Genomic DNA, 10374 nt, shown 5'->3' with positions numbered 1-10374 from the left:
CTGCTAAAAATAGAAAGCAAATTGCCCAGCTCATATTTATAAATGAGTTGTAAATCTCAGGCTTGTGGGTACAAATAAATAAATAATCCTGGCATGTGTTCATATAACTTCATTGTATAGGTCTGAGGTATTGTACTCACGGTATGTGACTTTCTGCAGTGGTAAATTGTTGATGGTGTAAATCAACGTAACTTCCCTGAAGCCAAGGCAATATGCTAATTTACTACATCAGCTTAGATCTGGCCCTGCCGAGCCAAGGAGTTACATCAATCAAGCATATGCAGAGTTTATTACACTGGCTGCTTGTAATGCCGCAGATTGGTTTGCGACTGGCCCTGTTGGTACCTAAAGACCTCAGTGGGAAAGATCTGGCACAGTTTCATGGTCTTCTCTGTGTGCTCCTCATCCTGGCAAGGTCCTGTGTCTGGCATCTCTCTAAGGCAAAAGGTCAACAGCTGTCACTTCTGCTGTCCTAGCCCGATGGGCCTCTTCTTGCCGGCCTGTGGAATAGCAAAGGTAAACCCCTTCCTTTAATAAAGCAGTGTTTCGGAGTACAAGCAGGAAAACTCAACGAGTTTGCCATCTCCTGTGGTGGCATAGTCAATGCAGGGCATTATAGTACACATGGTGTTTGTTAATGAATATGGATTTTTAATTGGACGCTTTGATTCTGTTTGTGGCTGCTGGCATAGCCCTATGAAATGAGGGCTGAGGCATGCTGCTGAGGTGGTACTTTGTAAATGACGTTATTTTGTTTTGATAATGGAGAGTTTATTCAAAAGGGAAAAAAGGGAATGTGAAAAAGCGGGTGGCATGCTTAGCCTGATGAAACAACTGGATGGAAGTCATGCTCTGATTGTCTCAGAGAAACTTTGTGTTTTGTAGGAAAATTAAAACAAAAAGAGGGGGGGGAGGAAAAAGAAAAAGGAGGGGGTCAGTCTTGGAGAAGCACATCAGAAACTTGCTGTGACTGCAGTTATAATGCACGCTTGACTCACTTGGAAATGCACGGATCTGAAGGCACTGAACTCCGCTGTGCATTCAGCCATTCTGCCCAGTGCAGATGAAGCTGCCATGTGTGTATAATTACTGTCAAGACAAGTAGAAGTGGCAAACATTTCAAGGCCGTTGCTGCATTGTTTCTAGCACTGCCAAATGTGAAATTGGGTGCTTGCTCCATCTTCGGAAAGTTTTATGAGGGAGGGTCAAAAGAAGGGGTAAAAAGGATCCCTTTGTCAGTCAAGTGAGGGCACAATGAAGAATTTTATTCTTGGACTCTTGGGAAGCACTTTGGCAGAGTTAGGGGCTGCAGATTTAATATCCAAATGCCAGCCCAGTGCATATGGAACGTCACGATTTTTTTTTTTTTTGGTAGAGAGATTTCTTCTTGAATGTTTGATTATGCTCACCACCTGAAGTATTAAGATATGGAAGCTAATCCCAAAGATTCCCCAGGTGCAAGCAGCATCTCCTATACGGAAGAGCAGAATTGAGACTGCCAAGGCCTGGAGAATCAGCCAATAGGGGAATAGATATTGAGTTACAAGCTTTCTTTTTTTTTTGTTCTTCATTTTTTTCTTGAGTTTCATTCAGTTCAGGCTCTGTCTTCCCCTTTAAAGCTCTAAGCTCATTTTTCCTTACTCATTTTTCTACCTGTCTTTGGGCTAGCCAAGTATCTTCCTGACCTCTTTGGCCTGCTCTTGCTGAGGATATATAGCTATGTGTAGTCCAAACACCAGCTGCCTGGGGCCTGGCAGAAGCTCCCTATTACATCCTCCATTTTTTGATTAGGCAAAATACCCCGATGAGAAGCCAGTTGTCTAGCCTTGATACATCAGGGTATACTTGATCCTGTCTATTGGTCTTTTTTTCCTTCACTTTACCCACAGATTAAATCTAAACAAGGATCCATCTCCCCATTTAGAACTGTATTGTTTCTATGTCATCCTTCTTCATATTCCATTATGTAGAATCCATTGACAACTGAATTTTGGACACAAATACCCCATATTCCTGCAGATGTACAAGTATTGTGAACTTGGATACACACCTCTGTCTCCTTACAGCTGTGGAGTGCTTGCAGCAGTAGCCAGACCTCCCCAGAAACAGTAGGCACCTCATCCAGCAGCTAAAAACAAGTGCTGTAATATTTCATACACGGTGCAGCTGCTGAGCTGTAGCTCACTCCCTTAAAAGGCAGACAAAACTCCAGAGGGCCTCTTCATAGAAAGATGGATTAAGAACCTTTTGTTTCTGTTTTGGTCTTTTAAGAGTTATTACGATGCTTCAGGTTAGCCTTTTTAGGAAGTTTTCCTGACAGCTCTTAACTGCTTGTTGTGAAGTTCAGGAACAGAGATGGAGAGTTAGTCACCAGAGAATATATTCGCATGAGTACCCTTTACATCCAAAGGTAGGGCAGTGCTCCCCTCCTCAGGCTGTGATGGCCATCATGAGCATTGATGCTTGTGTCATGTTTGGGGATGAGCGAAAGTAGGGTCTAGAATGAAGAGGGCTCTGTTGTTTTCACTTTGCTCTTATAGACCATTTTCTAACTAACTGGAGTCACGGCTGCTCCTGGAGGGCTTTTATAGTGCAACACAAAACAGTGCGAATTCATCTTGCAGCTTGAACTCATCTCTCATAGGCTGTTCGGATTTGAGGGATTTTTCTGAAGTTGTGCGTTTAGATTCTTTTCTATTCTTAGATATTTCTCATCATTTCTGAGCCCCCTCCCCCTTTCCCCCTGGTATTTTTACTTAAGAAAACGTATGCTCTTTTCTGTTGTCCACATTATACTGTTAAGGCAAGTAAATTATTAAGTCTTACAGATAGGGTCAGATGTGAGATAATGCCATATGTTGCGTGCACAAATATGTGTGTAAAATCTGTACAAGTCCCTACCCTCTAAACACTGGTGATAAGCCAGCTTTCCAAAGGTTTGGATTTTATACAAGATCTGGCAATAGGAGTATTTTTTCCCCCAGTGTTCTTACAGTCTTATTTTCCTTCGTCTGCTAGATTTAATTTTTTTGGTGGGAAATAAGCAATTGTCCCTCACTCCTCATGTGCATGGAAAGTTGTAGGAGACATGTGGTGACTACCATGTTTGAGTTTGTCCTGTTTACTTTGGCTTTCGTCAGCAGTAAGCAATTGCAAGCTTAAGCATGTCTAGATATACGTAAACGTGCACTTTCCCCATAGACTTAGCATGTTCTCTTAGTCATTTGTCACCTAACGCATTTGCCAGTGTGGCATCCACCATGCCATCTAAATGCAAAAATAAAGATTTGTACCCTAAGCATTTTAATATAGTTTGCCAGGCTGGTAGCCCAGAATGGAAGACCCACTGCAAGAGGGGAGGGAGAGGAATCCCACAGCTGCGTTTGCAAATGCTGAGCATCTTGTGCGAAGTGTAATTTGGCCTGAAGCTGACCTTGAAGCTTATGGGCTGAATAGGGAACAGCCATTAAAAAGAAAATATAAGGAAAACAGACACCTGGGACTCTTATCCATAAGAATGGAGAAAAAATGACTTTTCAATCAATCTTTTTTCATTACAGCTGCTTAAATGAATGCTCCCTCTTGCTTCATCTTAAATCAGATGATATGAAATGGAAAACCAGACTACACTGGGCAATGTCTCTTGGTTTTCTGTGAACATTCTTGGTCTGTGTTTTTAATCCCCACCCTCCTGCCAGCAGAGGGCAGGGAAAAAACTCTGAAAGCTTTTGTACAAATTTTGATTCGAAGTTTAAAGAAGGATACAGACTGCCTGACAAGAAGTCTCCCATCAGCTGTCTCAGGAGTCCTGCTGTTGCACAATAACTGACTGGGCTTGTGGGTAACTGAACTTGATCTCTATGTGACTAAGGTGCTCCACATGCTAGGAAGGCTTTTATTCTTGGAGAGATTCCAATACGGCTTCTTAAGTGGTGGCAGTTTTCTAGTTTACTTTATGGAGGCAGTGCCTTCAAATTTGTAGAATTTGATCCTGCAGGATCCCTGGAGAAGTTAATGCGTGAAGTTTCTACAACATGAGTGGGACTTGTTTGTTTTGGTTTGGTTTTGGGGGTTTTTTTTGCTTGTGGGAAAAGCAGTTGTATGTGTGAGAAGAGTAATTTTGAAACTTGTTGCTCCTACTTGGAATTAGACAACCTCTGTCTTTTGTTATGAAGAATGGGAAGAATAAACTGGGGCGGGGGGGGATGGCGGTAAAAGCTGCTTTTCTGTTTCCTTTGCTAAGTGTGTAAATCTTTTGAGCATAAGGCATAAATTATAGTAACTTTGAAAGACAGGACAGGGCATGTCTTAAATGCAAAAGTAAATGCAGCTATTGAAACCTTCACATGTGAAAAGAATGTTTTTTGAAGTAACAGATGTGATGACCTTGCTTAGCTGTTTCCAGGGGATAAATTTCTCCTAAAGAAATGAAACTGAGTTCTGTAGGCATTGGTGTAGGATGCTTTTGGTGACAGCATCTGTACTGGAGAAAAACACTGAGCCTAGAAAGTTCCTGTTGTGGTAATGATGGGGCCCTCAGAAGCTTGGGGGCATTATCTGCCAGAATTCATATCAGGCTGAATTTGCATCTGAATGGGGTGCATCAGTTCTGACCTCTTTCTAGGTACTTAATCTGTTGTACTCTTCCTTCTAGCAAGTCAAATCATCTTCATTTCTCAGCTAAATTTCCTATTAGAGGAGGAAACAAAATAGGATTCCATAAAGAGTGCAGATCTTATACATGCATATGTGTTATATTACTATAACGTCTCAGTTCTGCCTTCTCTGCCAAATGAAAGAGACTGGAAGCAAACACTTATGCTCTCCTAGCTACTTCTAGACTCAAAGTGAATGCCTCCACATGTATAAAGGCTTAGTTTGCCATCCATCTTTGGATGCAGGAGCATGCTCTGCCTTGGCCATGCAGCAGGCCTGTGGGTGCTCTCTGATGCAGAAATGCCCGTTGCGGGGGCTGTTGCCAGTTGCTTCAGTTTGTGGGCTGTGTTGCTAATACTGAAGAGGACTGAACTACACAGAAACTCCACTTTAAGGGAGTTTTATACGCTCTTGCCATCCCAAAGGTACAAAGCCAGGGAGCTTCCATTCCCTTTCAATACTTGCTGTACCCTTTGCAAACCTCCTCTTCTGGCTACAGTCCATAGGAAAATGCATCTGATATTGCACAGTTCCACCCTAGAGGCGACTGCTCTTGGTCAAAAAAAAGAGTGAAATCTTTCTATAAAACAAGCGGTATTCTGCATGCATAAGGTTATATGCATAAGTTGTGAGAGGAGAGGATGGGAACACTCCTGTTCATTTAGCCACATCTTAGCACTTACAAGGAGTGAGGGAACATAGTGAACAGAAGCTGCAGTTCATGGTCTCTTTTATAGGGGTTCAGGAAACCAAATGATGAGAACCAGACAAAGACAACAGAATTCAACAGCCCAACCATAAAATGAGCTGCAGGGCTCTCTTAAAGTTGTTAAACTGCATTCATCCTTCTCACTAAGGTTTTTTTTTTTTTTCTTTTTTAAGTGCACAGCTCCTAAGCTTTAATACGAAGGGAAACACACTCTCCTTGACTTCTAAAGCAATATGAAAAACACTATTGTCTGTCCTTTGTAAATCTCCTGGATGGGATTTTAGTGTGAAGTATCCCAGGAGAGAGAGAGGTTGTTCTGAGAATATAAAACATCCATATTGGAGTAATGGAAAGAAAAGCTCCTCTTAAAATTGTGTTGATGTAAATAGACTGCTGGAAGAATTTCTGCTACCCTAAGTGACATTAGCTGTTACAAGATACCACGGGTTTTGAATCAATTCACTATGGTGTCAGGCAGGTATGAGAGCTTATACAGCTGGTTTCCTGAGCTGGAGGAAATTTATAATGAGGTTAAATTTCTCTGGCAATAGAGTTATGCGATTTACTCTCTCAGCACGTATGCTTTCTGCATGTGCGAGGGAACCCTTGCACAGAAGAGAAGGCAGTGTGATGGTGGCAAGGTGGGCGGAGAAGCTGTGCAGAGGCTGGGGGCTAAAGTCTGCAGGGGGAAGAAGGAGTCCCCAAGAGCTCTGGAGACCTGGGCTGCCTCTGAGGGATCAGTTGTGTTATCAGTGGAGAAGGCTATTGCATGGCTGAGAGACCCGTTCCCACCGACAGCAGAAGTTGCTGCCTCATCTCTTCCATCCTATCAGTAGCAGTGTGAATGGAAAATTTGACTCACCAGGCAGGCTCACTCCGCAAACCTAGCCCTGCATGCTCACCTGGCATCTTCTAGTAGGTGAAATGGATCAGTCCTAACTCCTCATCCCTGGGATGACAAGGTCAGCTTTGCCTATGCAGCTAAGAAATGTCAAGTACTTACTTTGATTCAGTTTGCCCTTTGACCAGGGCAGGCCTTTGACTACCTCTGCTTAACTAATCCTCTCTACAATAATCACAGAGCTAAAGGAGCCCTTGGTCTTCAAGAGGGAGAATTGAGAAGGGCTTCTCTATACAACAGCAGGCAAATTTGCTTTGTCTTTGGGTGGCATTGCCCAATTAGTCTCTTAAACATACTGGTTTTGCAATGTTTCTTGACTGCTCATACTTTTGAATAACATTAGCTTAAAGATCATTTCCCTCCAGCTCTAACCAACCTGCCTCTAGGTCAAAGCACATCATCTTTGTAACAGCACACTGTGGCACTTTGCTGATGTCTGAGGATAGGAAAAAGAGAAAACATTGATTCAATTAACTTCATGGTCACTTGACTTTCCTTAATATGGCCTGTTTTTCCCATGAGGAATTGCAGTCCAAGTGGATTTTGAAGATGTTTATCTATGTCTTCCCAGATATGAATTAGGTCAGAGCCATTTTCTATGTGTATTTCTCTGTACGGCCATAGGCCGCAAGTCCTGCACTTCTAGGGAGCAATATTATGCCCATGCAACAGATCTCTGGGCCTAGGCGGGAGAGTAGGCCCCTGGAAGTGTTAGCTAATACCCTGCTCATGGCATTGCTTGCTGAGTCTGGGGCCGTGCAGCAGTCCCAACTGGCCAAGAGCACTCAGTGTGCTGTGCACGCAGGTTTCCCCAAACTGGACTTTGCATGCATGGGTCAAACAGTGCTGGGGCATCTGTTACTAGTAGGGAAATCCCAGGCAGAAATCTTGAAGTCCTACACCAGTTGAATTAGACCAGGGCATGAATATGCAAAACTCAGAACAGAGCTGTAAAGACCACAGGAAGTTTGGAGTTCTCTTTAGATCTCATTTGCACGCCTGTGCTGTTAATGAAAAAAACAATGGCTCCTAATAAGTAACGGTTATTAATTTCAAGGAATCTGAGTTGTGAGATGAAGCCCTTTCTGTAAGTGCAGCAGTGTGCGAGATCTGTACTGATCAAGCTGCAGGTGTTGTAGTGGTATGTCAGACTTCACAATTAGGAATCTCTTCTAGTTTTTAGACTTTTCTTTAAGGCTTTTCCATTCTCCTTCTGTAGTGTCCCAGCTCTTCCTCACAACTGATATTAATCTTGCGGGTCTATTTTTTCCGGCTTTGTCTTCTGACCCTTTGTTCTTTGCCTGCCCTGGCTCAGTTCAGCTGAATTGATTTTTTTTGTTTTCATTTTGTTTTCAGTTCTTCTGTCTCTGAGGTGCCCTGCGCTTGCCTTCTTGCTCCTTCTGCACTGCTATAGCTGCTGCTCTGAGGAGCCAGCATTCATGTGTGACTAGGACTTGTCTGCTGGAAGCTTTTCTTTGACACAAGGGCACCTGAGTGAAATTCTTCTTCTGCCCCTGCACAGACTGCTCACGTGCTCTTGTGTGTGTCTGTCGCAAGGTATTGTGTACATGTTTATAAGAGGCATGTCTCCTTGACTTCTGCAGTTTACAGAGACAAGGGCGTAAAGCTTCTTTGGAGGGTGCGAAGAAGAGTCTTGGGATGAAAGCAGGCTCCTGCCCCAGACAATAGCCCTTTAGAGATTGTCTTGGCTCTTTTAATGCAGTCCTGCTTCTCTGCACTCTGAGGATGGAGAGGAGGGGTAATGGGGCATATGCCCCAGCCAAAAGGAGACACAAATTCTTTACCAGTCCTGCTTAATTTTATCTAGGAAGAAGTGTAGGCACGAATAGTTTTGCTGGGACTCTAATGTATGGGCAAACTTCTATTAAACACTTCATAGACAGGAAGTGTGGATTTAGGGTGGTTTTGAACAGCGGCACACAGCTCTCTAAAAAGTCATCCTCCCCAGCAAGGTTGTTTCCTCAGTGACAGATGTGGCCCCTAAGTGATGATTTCCAGGTGGGTCCTGTCATGTTAGTTCAAGGGTCCAATTACTTATTGCATCTTCAGCAAATCGTAGTAGATCCCTGGTATCCATGCTCTGGTTTGGAGCTTACAGTTTTACTCTTTGCTGCTGCTAAGTGTAACAGGTAATTGGAGATGGATGAAAATGAACTAATTTCTTTTTAGTGCCACAGGTTTTCAAAGACAACGCTTTATTTGAAATTTCACACAAGGTTACTTTTATTTTTCTCTTATTTTCCCTTTATCTCTCTTTTCTTGTCTCCCCACTTTTTTGTCACTTTATCACTGAAGGAAAAAAAACATGGGGGATGAAGGAAGAAACGAAGAAAGGTAAAAATCTATTTCAGTTTTCAGTTAAAAAAGGAGGAAAGGAAAAGTCTATAGGTCTTCTTATGACAAAGTTTCTTCAAAATTTTAAAAGTTTACTTCAAAATTTTCTGTCAGCTGTACAGCATGTAGGCAACATATTACAAAGCTGGACCCTGTCTTATATTATGGTCAATGAAAATGACAAGGCAAGTTCTTGTTCCCTAGGGCCTTCGCTTACCCAAAAGGAGCTATTTCTAGCATCACTGAAAGATTCAGTTTTCATGGTTATTACTTACCCAGTACTGCCATGGTGGCTTTTGTATGGCACTAATCACCATTGTGGCCAATCCCCTTACCAACACCAGTGCTTGGTGTCATAACATCAAAGTGAGAACAGGCGGGTGGCTAATTCCTTGGCACAGTGCTTTAACCACCTTCTGTCAAACAGGAGAGACAGTCCGTTGTAGAATCAAGAGTGGAGTTGAAAAATACTGTGACCCAGCCTTCTTCCAGGTACTATCTTTCCAGAGTTGAGTCTGTCTTTTACTCCCGGGGAGGAGCAGGGAACAACAAACTGTACTGTCCTGGGTCAGAACTGGAAACCCCTTGGAACTGAACCCCTAATTCACTGCAGGCAGGTTGTCTGCCCCGCACTGGAGGCAGCAGCCGGGAAGTGACTGCCACCATGCTCAGCTAACAGACCCCTCCAGTGGCTTTGAAATAAACCCTTACTTTTGCAGTGTGCATGTCACTCTGGGGTCTCAGCCTGTCCAAAATGTTCAGTGGCACCTCTCCCTTCTGATGTCTGTATCTTTCATGCAGTAGAAGAGGCTGTTTATTAATGTTAAATTTACTTTTAAGATGTTAAAATTCAGTCTGACTGTTCAAGGCAGAAAATTAGACAGTCTTAGCCCCTGGTTACGTGTGAACTCTGTTTTTAGTTCTTCCTGGCAAAGTTCCTAATGGCCAAGGATATGAGGGAACTAGCACCTTGACATTAGCTTATGCGGTCACAGTGCTGCCAGAGTCGAACCCCATTGCTGTGAAGTGCTTGGGGAGAGCTTCTGTCTGAGGGTTTGCCTCACTTGAGAGTTAATTTGCATCTGAGACAGGCTGTGAATGTGGAGTGCAATAGAACATTCCTTGAGCAATTCTTATTCTGGAACAAGAGCATCTTCTTCCTTCTTAGTTTAATATGCTTCAAAGTAGATTCTGAAATAAGACTGTCTCCAAACAGAATTCTTTAGGAAATGGTGTTTTTTCTTCTTCCTAAAACAGCAACAACAAAACCCCTCAATGCTTAGAGGAGCCCTGAAAGTTATTATCCGTCTAACTTCCTCCCTTGTGTTTTTCAGATGGAAACATGTACTTTATATCCTCCTGGAGAATTTCACCTCTTCACAAGCAGAGATGTCAGTTGCTTGTGGCAGTCCTACTCATGTGAGGACAGTTTGCTCTCTGAATATTCCCTCTCCAGTGCTAATTACCATCACCTTTAGGATCTGCAGTATGACTCCATTTTCACAGCAAGATTTTCTCTGGAGGGGAGGTGGGGGCTTACAATATGTTCTACTGCTTAGCAGCCAGGAGCATATCTGTGCTGACATGGAGTGGCCCTAATTTATTTCTGTGGAGCTTATTCTTGCCTGGATGTCATGCAGTGTAAATAAAAGAACAGATCCATCTCCACTGGTGAGGGGCAGAGCAGAGCTTTTGCAATTTTTTTTCCTCATGTAGAGACATAGCCATTTTTGTTTTTTCTTTAAGACAAAAA

At 42.9% G+C, this 10374-nt stretch overlaps 1 protein-coding gene across 1 annotated transcript in view; it reads left to right on the top strand.

The window, feature by feature from the left end:
• Positions 1–10374, top strand: part of AGBL4 (ATP/GTP binding protein-like 4) — a gene marked incomplete at both ends in the record, with an annotated part of 120119 nt that overhangs the window by 616 nt on the left and 109129 nt on the right. The window lies entirely within an intron of this gene.

This window comes from Phaethon lepturus, unplaced genomic scaffold (genome assembly GCF_000687285.1).
Source record: "Phaethon lepturus isolate BGI_N335 unplaced genomic scaffold, ASM68728v1 scaffold782, whole genome shotgun sequence".
NCBI lineage: Eukaryota > Metazoa > Chordata > Aves > Phaethontiformes > Phaethontidae > Phaethon > Phaethon lepturus.
This window is presented reverse-complemented; position numbering and strand designations above follow the sequence as displayed.